The 14,180-nt window shown below is 35.5% G+C and overlaps 1 protein-coding gene across 7 annotated transcripts in view; it reads left to right on the top strand.

Moving 5' to 3' along the window:
• DCX (doublecortin) overlaps positions 1-14,180 on the top strand; it is a 367,328-nt gene that overhangs the window by 49,059 nt on the left and 304,089 nt on the right. Inside the window, exon 4 of one of the 7 annotated variants that reach the window (XR_011434868.1) lies at positions 6,015-7,509. The exons of the other annotated variants lie outside the window; for them this stretch is intronic. The gene's annotated coding sequence lies outside the window, so the exon portion shown is untranslated. Of the gene's footprint in view, positions 1-6,014; positions 7,510-14,180 lie in introns of those variants that run through there. 7 annotated transcript variants of the gene reach the window in all.

Raw genomic sequence — 14,180 nt, 5'->3', positions numbered from 1 at the left:
AACCTCTGGTCTAAAGGCCCGTCTCAGTGGTCCTGAAAATAACATTGTATTGGTTGCCAAAATTTCAGGTGCAAAAAATGTAATCCCTCCCCTTAATGATTGAGCCCAACAGTAAATTGTTAGAAGAGGAAAAACAACAAGTTAGCAATCACCAAAAAATACTAATTTGGACCTGAGTTGACCTTTATTTCATTCTCTGTTGAGCCTATTTTCCCTAATGAGGATTTTCTTAACTACGGATATGATCTTAACCTATTCTGTTCTCGCCAAGTGTATTGAATGTGACCCAGGGGATAGTAAACCCATGATCAAACTTCTTGCTTATAATTTTTCTTGTGGTTACTCCAAAAACTTAGAGACTTTAAATGACTCTGGTCCCTATACCAAATTCACACATAGCATTTTTAGTAATTATCCTCATCAAAATTAAAATTGCATAGCTCAAGGTCAACATAGTATTGTATCATTCTTTTCAAAATATATATCTCTATTATTGATTTTCTTTTGGATCCATTCCAGATACAGTGTTTTTACACTGAACTTTTTTCATTGCCATGAACAGTACATTGCAAATTGCTGAATGAGTCGAAGTGTATTTATATAACATTACTAAAAGCCTGTGGAAGATACATTTTATGAACATCTACTTAAAGTTCCTATAAATCCTAGCCACGATGGAAAAGGACACAACTGTATGCAAATTCTGTACACTAGTATATATTTTTGTTTTGTTAAAAACTTAATTTCGTTTGAGGAAAATATTGCAAAATTAATGAATTGCTTTGAACAGAGAAGTGTGCCAATTTCACTTATGCAGAGAAATAATCATTGTAAGTGTATGCATGTCAGGCATCAGATTTTTACTCATAGGGAGAGCAACTGCTGTCCAGGAGAATTACACTAACCACCTGTATCCTGACCAGAGCTTAGGTGCCTGGCCCTTTATTAGCTTCTTTCCTTTTAGTTTATGAGTCTTCTTGGAGTTACAAGACCCAGCTTTATCTCCACCTTCAATTTGGGTACATAAACTGACTGAGATACTGGTATACATATGTACACCACTGCATTTTGACCCTGGACAAGTTCCTTAGAGTCGACTTTACAATTCTGTGTCATATCAGTCCCACCTCATTACAAAACTTAAATTAATAACATACAATTTCATTTATTCTTATGACTATTTTTAGATTTTTAGATGCATGTAATATATTTTAATTTTTTATTATTTACAATTATGCCCTGAGGTTCTAACTGTATAAATGCATATAAGCAATCTTTGCAGAAGATTAAAAGTTGAGGAAAACCTAACATTGAAATATACTTTTAATCCTTAGATACTCTCAAAATCAGAAGGGTCTAAGATCAATTTTTTAGGACTTGCTTTCCAAAGTTGCTAATTTCTGTCACTCACACGTTTTTTAAAGGGTGACAAAATAATTTATTGAGGATCTACTAATTACTGATCATTCTAATGTACATATTCTATTTAATGCTAACAAAATTATGAGGAAGAGTTTGTCATCACTATTATATAAATGAAGAAAATAATTCAAAGAGGGAAAATTAATTATCTAAAGCAACATAGAAAAAAAATAGAAGTGAAGATAATTCTTGTGAATGTAAATCTGGCTGTCTTTTTTTTGTATGCCAGGGAGTGAGATAAAATGGCTGCCCAATAGATAACTTCACCTGCACAATAAGGGGTGGTTGGGAAAGGAAGTGAAATAACTAAGGGAATTTTCCTACCCAGAGACAGAAAATAAACAATTAACCAACTGAGCATGTGCTATGGGGATAGGGTTATCTAACAGGGGAGCAAGAAACTAGAAAGAATAAGTAAGGCAGGGATTTCACATTGATAGGTAAGTGGGATGGAAGTCACAGTAGTGTTTGTAAGTGTCAAAGCAAAGATTCAAACTCAAGATCTTCCTCTTTTCCTCTAGACTTATACATAGCTTTGTTCATATGTTTCCTTATTTCTGGAATATTATTTCCCTCCAACTTTTCCTGCAAAATTTTTGCCAGTCTATCAAGTGCCAGTTCTAATACAACTTCTCAGTGAAGCGTTTCATTATCCATTTCCTCTACCCAGCAGATGGGATCTTTCTTTCACCTGTGGGATATGATATTGAAAGGCATCAGTACTGGAGTACAGAAGAGTATTGGGGCACTAGAATGGGATTAGGGTTGCCTTTGGACATCTTTTTTGACCTGCTTTCTTGATAAGTTCTTCTGAGATGCCAGCATCATGCTCCAGAATCCTTGCATTGACCCTAGACGCAGCTGGCAGAACTGAGAGAGGATTGGGCCAGTGTCATCTGTACAGTCAACCATGAGGGACCAATGCAAAAGTTTCACATCTCACTGTGTCTTTTGCTGAATGTAGATGTTTCTCTACTTCTTAGAGAAAAAGAATCAAAGGCTGCTGTTGATCTGCATAGTTCAGCCTTATGCTTGGATTTTGTTAATGTTTGTGCTCAAATGCACTTGGATTTCTGAATACTAATCTCATTTAATAGAAACTTATCTAAAAGAAGAAATGAGAAGATGAAAGGAAATGTCTCAAATACTGATCCAGATGCTCCTTTATGGCTCCTACATGGAAGAGTTAATCCTGCACTGACCACTGTGATAGCCAACAGCTAAATGTGACTATTGAACGCATGAAATGTGGCTAGTATGAAATGAGATGTGCTGTAAGTGTAAAGTACACACTAGTTTCAAAGACTTAGCATGAAAAAAGAAATGTAAAATATCTTAACTATTTGTATATTAATTACATGTTATAATAATATTTTTGATATTTTGGGTTAAATAAGTTGAAATTAATTTTACCTATTTCTTTTTACTTTTTATTTTTAAGTGAGGAAGATTGGCCCTGAGCTAACATCTGTGCCAGTCTTCCTTTATTTTATATGTGGGATGCCACCACAGCATGACTTGATGCGTGGCATGTCGGTCTGCACCCAGGATCCAAACCGTTGAACCCTGAGCTGCCAAAGCAGAACATGCAAATTTAACCACTATGCTGCCAGGCCAGCCCCATCTTTTTTACATTTTTAATATAGTCACTAGAAAATTTTAAATTACATATGTGGCTGACATTTGTGGCTTGGATAATATTTCTGTTGTGCAGTGCTGGTTTAGACCCTTACTACTCAAAGTGTGGTCCAAGGACCAGCATCATTAGCATCATCTTGGATCTAGTTAGGGCTTGCCCCAGACCTGCTGAATCAGAATCTGCATTTAACATGATCCACAGGTAATTGCGTTGTGCATTAAAACTTGAGAAGCACTGCTCTAGACGTTGCACAGAGACAAATTCTTGCCTCAACTTTAAGTATGTGAAAAAGTTTTGGCCAAACATCAGTCTATCAGTCTAGATGATGCTGTGAAGGTATTTTTTAGATATGATTAACATTTACAATCAATAGATTTTGAGTAAAGCAGATCACCCTGTATAATATAAGTGGGCCTTATTTAATCAGCTGATGATCTTAAGAGAAAAACAGATTTTCCAAGGAAGAAGCCATGCTGCCTTAAGACTGCAACATAGAGGAAACTGCCTGAGTTTCCTGCCTGCTGGCCTGCCCTGCATTTCAGACTCTAGACTGCAACATCAACTGCTACCTTCATGTCCAGACTTCATGCCCTAGGAATGTCAGACTTGCCAGGCCCCACAATCATGTGAGCCAAATAAATCTCTCTTGTGTTTGCCTGGAGAGCCCTGACTAATACAGGCTGCTTCACTTACCATGATCCTATGTACCAAATCTCATGTCTGTTCTTTTTGCTTCACCCTTTAGTTCTGGCATATTACTCACATAGATTTTTAACCAAGTCTGATTTCTTTTTCTTGTTCCATCCTGGGGTTGACTCGCCAAAAGATCCTCAATGTTAAAGGATAATTTCATAAAGGTAGAATCATGATTTATACAAATATAGAATAAACACACATCACGGGTCTTATTTAACTCACTCATTAATGATTGAACAAGTAAGATGTTAATACTGGTTCAAAGGAGAATCCAAAGAACTGATGTATATATATAAGTAATCAAATGAATTTCCTACTAGATGCAAAACTGATTAATACAGGGAAATAAAATGTAAGGTGTAGAATCATCTTTTCTTCAATCAATTGTGTCCCCAACCAGAAAAAATTCATTTGCATCTCTATGGATAAAAATGATTTGCATTATTATCTGTTTTCTACAACATTCAGAATTGTAAAATAGCCCAAAGAGAGTGAAAAGCATAGATCTTAATAGAATCAGATAATCCCTAAAGGTCTTCTAGACAACATCTAGAATTCCTTTGAAATGGCCTAGTAATTTTTTGCCAATTTTTTTTTAGTGTTTCACAAGATTTATAAGAACAAGTTGTTGCTCAAGCATGCTGTTTATTAGATTACTGTCGTAAGATAGGAAACCACCATGACAGTCTTAGTACTGTCCCAAAATGGAGAAATTAAGGAAGGGTGTCTATAAGATGTTTTAGAGTCTAGAATGGGTGATTTTAAGGTGATTTTGAAGGCAGGAATCTGCTATAGATTTGGCAGAGTTGATGCAATCCCCAAATACCTTGGGATTGGTGAACACAGCAAGGATGAGCATTTTGAAGTGAATATTGATCATCAAGCTATTTTAGTTGGCTTATCTTCTAACAGTAAGTATTTCCTACAGTGAGAAGCTAAATTCTTATTCCTGGTCCCAGTTTAAGGACAGGAAAGCATGCCTGGAGTCAGTATCATTTACAGAGGGACAAGAAATTATGTTGGTATCAGTTCTCACTAGTGTCTGATAGCCAACAGGCCTTACCCAATTATTTGTATATGCCCTTGCTCTGTTTGCCTAACTGTTTTAGAGCAAAAATACCTGCTCTGACTTTGAAAACTTAACACACTTCATTCCCAAATGGCTTCTTGATCTGTATAGGGACCTGCTCGGAACCCCACAGTTGGTGTACAGATTATTTTAAGCTGAAGACATTTGAGATTCAATAGGGATAGAAAGAAGCCTTCTCAGAACTTCCTTGTTTGACTAAAAGCAGAAACTTCTGAGAAATGATGACTACCATAAATTCACTCTTGGGGGAGCCTTCTACTTGCAGGAGAGAAACCAAGAGTGAATCTACCATAAATCTCCTCTCTGGAGTTTCATGGCCATGAAGGAGACAGAAAGACCACTCACAGCTACATAAACAAAATTATCACAAACTTTTTTATCTCCTCTTTGTTCTTCTAGAAACTCACTTGTCTTTCCTAAAGAAACCTATTTGTTCTTCCCATGGAAGCCTTCTCCCCTCTTCCCTTCCCCTACTAAGTTAGGTATATAAGCCCAAAATTCTAACTACCCCTTTGAGTTACTTCTCACTGAGCACTCCCTCATATGTGCACACTGCATGTGTAAATAAACTCTGGTTTTTCCTCTTGCTAATTTATCTTTTGTTGGTTTAATTCACACATCCCCGCATCCTGAACCCCACATAGTAGAGGAAAAGCTTCCCTCTCCTAAACCTGCAAACTGCAACACACTCTTAACTACTATTGTAGGAACCCTCCTTTTGCTTAAAATTTTAAGAATTGTTTTTGAGTAAATACGTTTTGTAAATTCTTGCTCTTATTAAGAAAGAAATTAAAACAAATTTAAACTGTTTATTTTACCCTTTGTCCTACCTGTAGTTATATCTATAGGTAAAACTCTACAAATTTTCTTGGGCAATTAATTTGCAGTTGTTTCTCAGTTTGTGGTGATCTAGGAAACAAGTGTGTTTTAGCTGTACCTTTAGGCTAAATTCTCTATAAAGCAGTAATATCTAAGCATCACCTGAGGAATTTGTAGAAAGTGCAAATTCCTGCTTCCCACCTCCCATCTCCATATATTCTGATTCACTAAGCAGGAATCTAGGGGTTTGTAACAAGCACCCCAAGTATGAAATTTAAGCATGCTACACTTTATTTTTTTATTTTTTAAAGATTTTATTTTTTCCTTTTTCTCCCCAAATTCCCCCAGTACATAGTTGGATATTCTTCGTTGTGGGTCCCTACAGTTATGGCATGTGGGACGCCGTTTCAGCGTGGTTTGTTGAGCAGTGCCATGTCCGCGCCCAGGATTCGAACCAACGAAACACTGGGCCGCCTGCAGCGGAGCGCGCGAACTTAACCACTCAGCCACGGGGCCGGCCCCAGCATGCTCCACTTTAAAAGGGCTGTCCCAAAAACCCAAAATACCTAGACCAAATATATGTAGACAAGACACTCAGAAAATAAAGTCATCTTTTTTTTTTTTTAAATCTCATTTAATGCCATTTTGAAATACTGGGGAAATTTGTAATACGGTTGTTATCTTGGGAATAAAAAATTTTTAAAAATCAACACTTGCTATATTAACATTAACATCTTTTTAAAATACTAAAGTATCTATGGCTACTCCTGATTTGGAATATATACGTATTTAATTCTATGTTCAAGACATAAAAGCGTCTTGTTTATGGACCTGCTGAAGCGGGAGACGAAATTCATCACTTTATCTCAAGGGGCAAAAGAGAATATGTGTTTTTTTGTAATGCCAATGAAAGAAAATGGACATGTCTTTTTGTAGTGTAAAAGTTGTTGTACATACATTTTACTAAAATTATTCCCTCTGATAGAAATACCCCTTCGGTCTTCTTTGCTTGGTAATTCTTTTGACGGTCCTTAAAAGTCATCTCCTGTGACCCTCTTCTTTCACTTTATCCATTTTTTTGCTTCATCATAATAACTCCTTTGTTTGTTTTTCCATAGCACTTTGTGGATATCTGCATTATATGTTTTATATGGTAATTAATTTATTATATGTCTGTCTTCCCTGCTAGACCAAACTTCTCCAGGGCAGAAATCATGGTGTAATTATTTTTGTGACCTCAATCCCTAAATTATTACTTCATTCAGGAGACATGCTCACAACTTGATATCTATACACATAAGCCCCTCTATCCACAGGACGTCAAATCCGCTTTGTGAATATAATCTAAGATTTCATCAGGCACTTTCCCCTAACAATGATAAACTAAAGATATATACATCCTAATAATTTCTGTTGATGACAGGGTAAGTGACGTATTCAAAGCATTGTTAGATTTCTTTGAAAATTGATAAAATCTAAGAGAGAAGTTCCTATTTTCGGATTGTAAGGTACAAATAAAGAAAGCAAAAAGCCCCATATAACGACTACCTAGGATAAGAGGATGATTGGGTGAATTTTTTGTTTTCTTAGTTCCAATGAGGTGATGTTCAACAATATGGCGTTTCTGTCAGCTTAAATTTGCTCAAGGCTGCTTTGTCTGATTCTGCTGCCCAATGGTAGTGTTCATAACTTAGGCAATGTTGTTGTTGCTAGGAAACATAGTTACTTTCTACTACTACAATCAATTTTGAAAAAATAATACGATATTAAATTTTGTTTGTGAGCGTGTGTTCTACATGTTTCAAGCTAAATAAAATCATAATAAAAACTATGTAAAACATTATGATTCTGACTAGTATATGTCAAGAATGTGTGAGTCTGAACTACTCAGATGCCACTCCAATTTACTGCTACATTATGCTGTGAGAAAGGTCAGCCAGGAAATGGGCCAGGGCCTTTTAAAAATCCCCATGTTCAGCCAATTCTATTAGTTCCAAGTGCTTTGCTCTTTTCCTCTCTGAGGATACATCAGCTTAGCATAATAGGTCCAATTTTCAAAAGGCTGCGTTTGATTTATTTCTTTTGGAAATTCAGCTTTCAGCCTGAAAAAAAATAACATGCTTGTATTTAAATAGCCAGATTTCCCACACCAAACTGGTAGGTGGAATTATGGAATCAGAAAAGACTTCTCTTAGAGACTGATTACTGAAGCACATTTTAAATAACGAACTATGAAGGAGAATTAAAATTTTCTTCCCATTATCCTGATGTTAAGAAGTAAGAGTACAGAATCTTAGGGGACCAAATACCCTGATTTCTTGAAAGCCTGCCTAGGAGGCTTGAATGCAGTCATTACTTCACAACATGACTTCACTTCAAGTATACATGATTTGAAAATTAAAAACAGGAGCAGGCAGTTTTTAAGTGTACCAAGCAAGGAAGTGGCAAAATACTTGTCACTAAACAGATAATCAGCATTGCAAAACTTGGCTCATGATATGCGCAGAAATTCTACACCATGGCCAAATATTATCATTACTCAAATTGTACCTACTAGCATTTTTTTTAATTCTTTGGAATTTAAAGGATGGTGTTAAAACATAATTTTTTAAAAATAAAATCATGACTATCATACAAATATAAAATGAACATGTGTCAAAGATTTTATTTAATTCATTAATTAATGAAAGAACCAGAAAGATGTTATTGGTTCAAGGTGAATTCAAAGAGCAGAAAAATAGCTTATGAAATGAATTTACAAATACAGCATAGATTCAAAACTGGCTTTTTCCACAGAGGGAGAGGGGAATCAGTTGTATGTCCACTAGACAGAATTTACGTGCATATGGAAAAATTATTTGCAGCTCTTTCGGTTATCTACAACTTAGAATTGTAAAGTAATTCAAAGACAATGAAAGGTGGAGATAACCCTGATAGGCAAATTCGACAGGACACTCACTATTACTTTTTTGTCCATTTTGATCTTTCATAATTTTTGCTAACAATACACTCTGTGTATACAAGAAATGGTTAATTTCATTAAGGTAATTTAAGTTTTCCCTTACAAAGATAGTTCTTATATATTGCTATAGTAATTCATAGTTTTATTGTTAATTTTGTGTGTGTGTGGTTAATTTACAAAACATGCTCTAGTTCTTCTTGTGAGTGAATTGAAGGATAACTAGGAGAGCTTCTTATACTCCTTTAAAGAACTCTTCTGTGGTAGGTGGCCCCCAAGATTCCCACCCTCTGGTGTACACACCCTGAATAAAAACCTCCCCTTGATTGTGGGAGGGCTCAATGAATATGTTGGCAAACGGATTTTGCAGATGTTGCTTTTGAGTTAATCAAAATGGAGTTTATTCTGGTTAGACCTAACCCAATCAGGTGAGCCCTCAAAGGAGATAAGAAGCAACAGCAGACATTATCCTGTTGGCCTTGAAGACAGCCACCATGAGTTGAACAGTTACAAGGAAACGAAATCTTCCATCACCACGAGATCTTGGAAGAGAGCCTTTAGCCTCAGGTGAGACCTCAGCCCTGGCCAACACCTTGATTTCAGCCTAGTGAGGTGATGAAAGAAACCGGCTGATCTGTGCCCAAATTCCTGACCCACAAAATAAATGGGTGTTTTTTTTAAGCTGCTAAGTTTGTGGTATTTTGGTACACAACAATAGAAAACTAATATACTTCCCCTTTCCTCTAAGAAGAATTGCCCCCTCCCCAAATAGATAAATGGTGTAGATAAATAAGTAAACAAGCAAGCAAACGAACAAGAAAAGAAACCCCACAAGAATAATTTGAGGTCTTGGTTAGGATAACTGCATGTTTTGAATAATAATTGACACTCCTCCAATCAAATAAAGATAATAAGAATCTCTGGAAAAATATGTATGTTATTCCTTTTGTTTTTGTTTCTGTTTTTCTAATGACAAAAGGAATACATGTTCATTTTAGAAACTTTGGAAACCACAGAAAGGCATAGCATTAACATTTTGGAGGATTTCATATTAATTTTGTTTCTATACACATTTTTCATATACCATGATCATCCTTGCCCACCATTGATCCCTAGTTCCTAAAATAGTGCCTGGTACATAGTGGATGCTAAGATAAGATTTACTGAGTGTAGAAAAGATAGGAGAGTAGATAAACAAGTTTGTCTTTTTGTTATTATTTAAGGATATTGTATAGTTCTAATTTTTGTGACTCTCTACATCAAACATGGTTATATAATGCCTAAAGAAGTAATAAACACAGAACTTTACAGTACACTATGTACAGTCAAGAACCCAGGAGCAACTCACACAAGCCTATGGCTTCAGCTTCTGGCTCATTGCTATCTCTTTCCCTTCCCTTTCTGGTGAACAGATTTTATCTGTTATATCTTAAAAAAAAAACAGCCTTATTGAGATATAATTTATATATCATAAAACTCACCCATTTAAAGTTACAATTCAGTGGCCTTTAGTACATTCAGAGAGTTGTACATCCATCACTATAATCTTTGTTGTACTTTTTAATTAGAAAAAGAATAGATTTTATTCACCATTGTTAATGTGATTAGGCTCCTAATATCTTTGTGAATCCACTATCTTGACTGGAAACTGCTGATTTCTTTTACTGAAAATTTATCTTTTTCTATAGCATTTGGTATATCTAATATAAGTTGAAAGTGTTTTCCTTCAATTGTATATGGTCCTTATGATGGAATATTATTAGGTGATAAAAAGGAATGAACATTCTACAACATGGATGAACCTTGAAAACATCTTGCTGAGTGAAAGAAGCCAGCCACAAAAGACCTTGTATATAATTCCATTTATTCATTTATGTGAAAGGTCCAGATAGGCAAATCCATAGAGCTAGAAAGTGAATTAGTGGTTGCCAGAAATGGGGGAGGGGTAAACGAGGAGGTACAGAGTTTTTCGGGGGGTGATAAAATGATATGATATTTGTTCTAAAATTAGATTTTGTTGATGATTGCACAACTCTATGAATGTATTTTTAAAAATTGAATTATATAATTTAAATGGGTAAGTTTTATGCTGTATATATGTATTATATCTCAATACAGCTGTGAAAAATGTATTTGTGTGGGTAAGAATTTCATTCTAATTGAAAATATTGAAAACTAATGATGCTGAAGGACAAATTTTTAAAAAGTTATAGCTATATTTAAACATTAACCAAATCACAAAGGGCTTTTTATTTCTTATATTTATTTTAAAAATTTTTATATAGAAAATGTGATTACTGGTGAATTCCATCTAACATTTAAGGAAGAAATAATACGAATTCAACAAAAACTCTTCCAAAAAGTGGAGGAGAGGGACCTCTTACCAACTCATTCTATGAGGCCAGCATTACTCTGATCCCAAAACAAGACAGACATTACAAAAAAACCCCACTACTGACCAATATCCTTCACAAACCTAGAGGCAAAAATTTTAAACAAAACTTGAGCAAGTTGAATCCGACAATATGTAAAAAAGATAATACATACAATAAAGTTGGACTTCTCCCAGGAATACAGATTTGATTTAACATTCAAAAGCAATCAATGTAATTTATCATACTAACAAATTAATACACAAACATTATGATTTCAATAGATGCAGAAAAGTAATTTGACTCAATTCAACATCTATCCTCATTAAAATTCTCAGCAAAATAGGAATCAAAGAAACTTTCTCAACCAGATAAAGAGCAACTATGGAAAATATATAGGTAGCATTATATTTAATGGTGAAAGATTGAATGACTTCCCCCTAAAATCAAGAATAAGACAAGAGTGTCCACTGTTATCACTTCTTTTCAACATTGTGCTAGACGTTCTGGCCAGTGCAACCAGGCAAAAATAAACAAATAATAAATAGATAAATAAATGGCAAGCATATTGGAAAGGAAAAAGTAAAACTGTCTTTATTTGTGGACAACATGAAACTCTATGTAGAAAATCTGATGGAATCCACAAAAAAGATACTAGAAAACTAATGCATGAGTATATCAGGTTGCAGGTTACACGATCAGTATACAAAAATCAATTGTATTTTTATATATTAGCAATGAACAATCAAGAAATGAAATTTAAAGAGTAATGCCATTTGTAATAGCACTTAGGGATCAAAAACACTTAAGGATAGGGGCTGGCCCAGTGGTGCAGCGGTTAAGTGCGCACGTTCTGGTTTGGCTGCCCGGGGTTCTCTGGTTTGGATCCCAGGTGAGGACATGGCTCTGCTTGGCAAGCCATTCTGTGGCAGGCGTCCCACATACAAAGTAGAGGAAGATGGACACCGATGTTAGCTCAGGGCCAGTCTTCCTTAGCAAAAAGAGGAGGATTGGCAGCAGATTTTAGCTCAGGGCCAATCTTCCTAAAAAAAAAACCCTCAAACACTTAAGCATACTTAGGAGTAAAGCTGACAAAAGATATGCAAGACTGAATACTATAAAACACTGCTGAAATAAAGAAGACCTAAATTAATACACCCTGTGCATGGGTTGGAAGACTCAGTATCGTTGAGATCACTTCTCCCCAAATTGATCTATAGATTCAATGAAATCTCAATTAAAATCCCAGTTTGTTTTTCTGACAAAATTGCCAAATTTATTCTAAAGTGAATCTAGAAAGGCAACGTACCTAGAATAGTCAAAACTAAAATAGAACAAAGTTGGGGGCTACAACTGTCTGATTTCAAGTCTTATTATAAAGCTGCAGTAATTAAGACAATGTGGTATTGGCATCAAGATAGATCAGTGGAACAGAATAGAGAGTCCAAAGATAAACCCACATATATATGGACAACTGATTTTTGACAAGTGCAAAGGCAATTCAGTGGAAAAGTTTTGGTTTTTTTAAATAAATGATGCTGGAAAAAGAAGTTATCTATATGCAAAAAAAGAAGAACTTCAATCTAAACCTCACACCATACACAAAATTTAACTCAAAATGGATCATAGACCTAAATGTAAACCTAAAACTATAAAGCTTTTAGAGGGAAACATAGGAGAATACCTCTGCGACCTTTGGTTAGGGAACAACCTCTTAGATACAACACCATAAGCACAATCCATAAAAAACTGATAAAAGACTTCATGGAAAATAAAAACTTTTGCTCTTCAAAAGACACTGTTAGGTGACTGAAAAGACAAGCTACAAACTGGGAGAAGATATTTACAAAGCATATTTCTCGTAAAATACTTGTATCCAGGATATATAAAGAACACTCAAAACCTAATAATAAACAACCAACCAAGTAAAAAAAGCAAAATATTTGAGCAAACATTTCATCAAAGAAGATACATGGATCATAAAAAAGTCGCATGAGAAAATGGTCAACCTCATTAGTCATTAAGGATATTGCAAATTAAAACCCCAATGAAATACCACTACCCACCTATTAAAATGACATTTAGGGGCTGGCCCAGTGGCGCAGTGGTTAAGTTCGCATGTTCTGCTTCAGTGGCCCAGCGTTCACAGGCTCAGATCCTGGGTGCTGACCTAGCACCACTTGTCAAGCCATGCTGTGGCAGGCGTCCCACATATGGAGGAAGATGGGCACGGATGTTAGCTCAGGGCCAGTCTTCCTCAGCAAAAAGAGGAGGATTGGCAGCAGATGTTAGCTCAGGGCTAATCTTCCTCAAAAAAAAGTTTAAAAAAATGACATGTATTAACAAGGATATGAAGGAGTTGGAATTCTCATAACACTGCTGGTGGAATGTAAAATGGTACATCCACTTTGGAAATGAGTTTGGCAGTTTCTTAAAAAGTTAAATGCACAGCTACCATATGATTGAGCCAGTCCTTCTCTAGGTATTTACCCAAGAAAAAAGAAAGCATAGATCCTTTCAACAATTTATACATGAATGCTTATAGCTACTTTATGTGTAGTGGCCAAAAAGTGGAAACAACCCAGATATCCATCAATGGGTGAATAGATAAACAAATTGGTGTATGTTCATACTAGGGAATACTGCTCACTAATAAAAAGGAACGAACTGTTGATACAACAACATGGATGAATCTCAAAATAATTTTGCCAAGAAGCCATCCCCCAAAGAACACATACTCATGATTCCATTGATACAAATCTTAAGAACATACAAACAAATCTATATTGACAGAAAGTACATCAGTGGTTGCTTGAGGAAGGGGAGAGTAGAGAGGAGTGGGAGACAGGAGTTACCAAGGGGCAAAAGAAAACTTTGGAGGTGATGGATATGTTCACCATCCTGGTTGTGGGACTGGTTTCGCATGTATATGCATATGTCAATGCTTAACAAATTGTGTACTTTAGAGGTGTACAGTTTATTTTATGTCATTTTTCTTCAATAAAGGTGTTTTAAAAAAACTCATTGAGCAAAAAGAAAAAAAAAAGTGTGATTATCTTCACCGTCCTTATTGGCATTGGCGGTAATAAAAATCTTATTTTAAAATGGTCGATTGATCACAACCCAAAGTGACTTTTCCCCCTTCCTTGGAGTAGCTGAACATATAGAAGAATCAATAAGTTA

Source organism: Equus caballus, chromosome X (genome assembly GCF_041296265.1).
Source record: "Equus caballus isolate H_3958 breed thoroughbred chromosome X, TB-T2T, whole genome shotgun sequence".
Classification (NCBI taxonomy): domain Eukaryota; kingdom Metazoa; phylum Chordata; class Mammalia; order Perissodactyla; family Equidae; genus Equus; species Equus caballus.
This window is presented reverse-complemented; position numbering and strand designations above follow the sequence as displayed.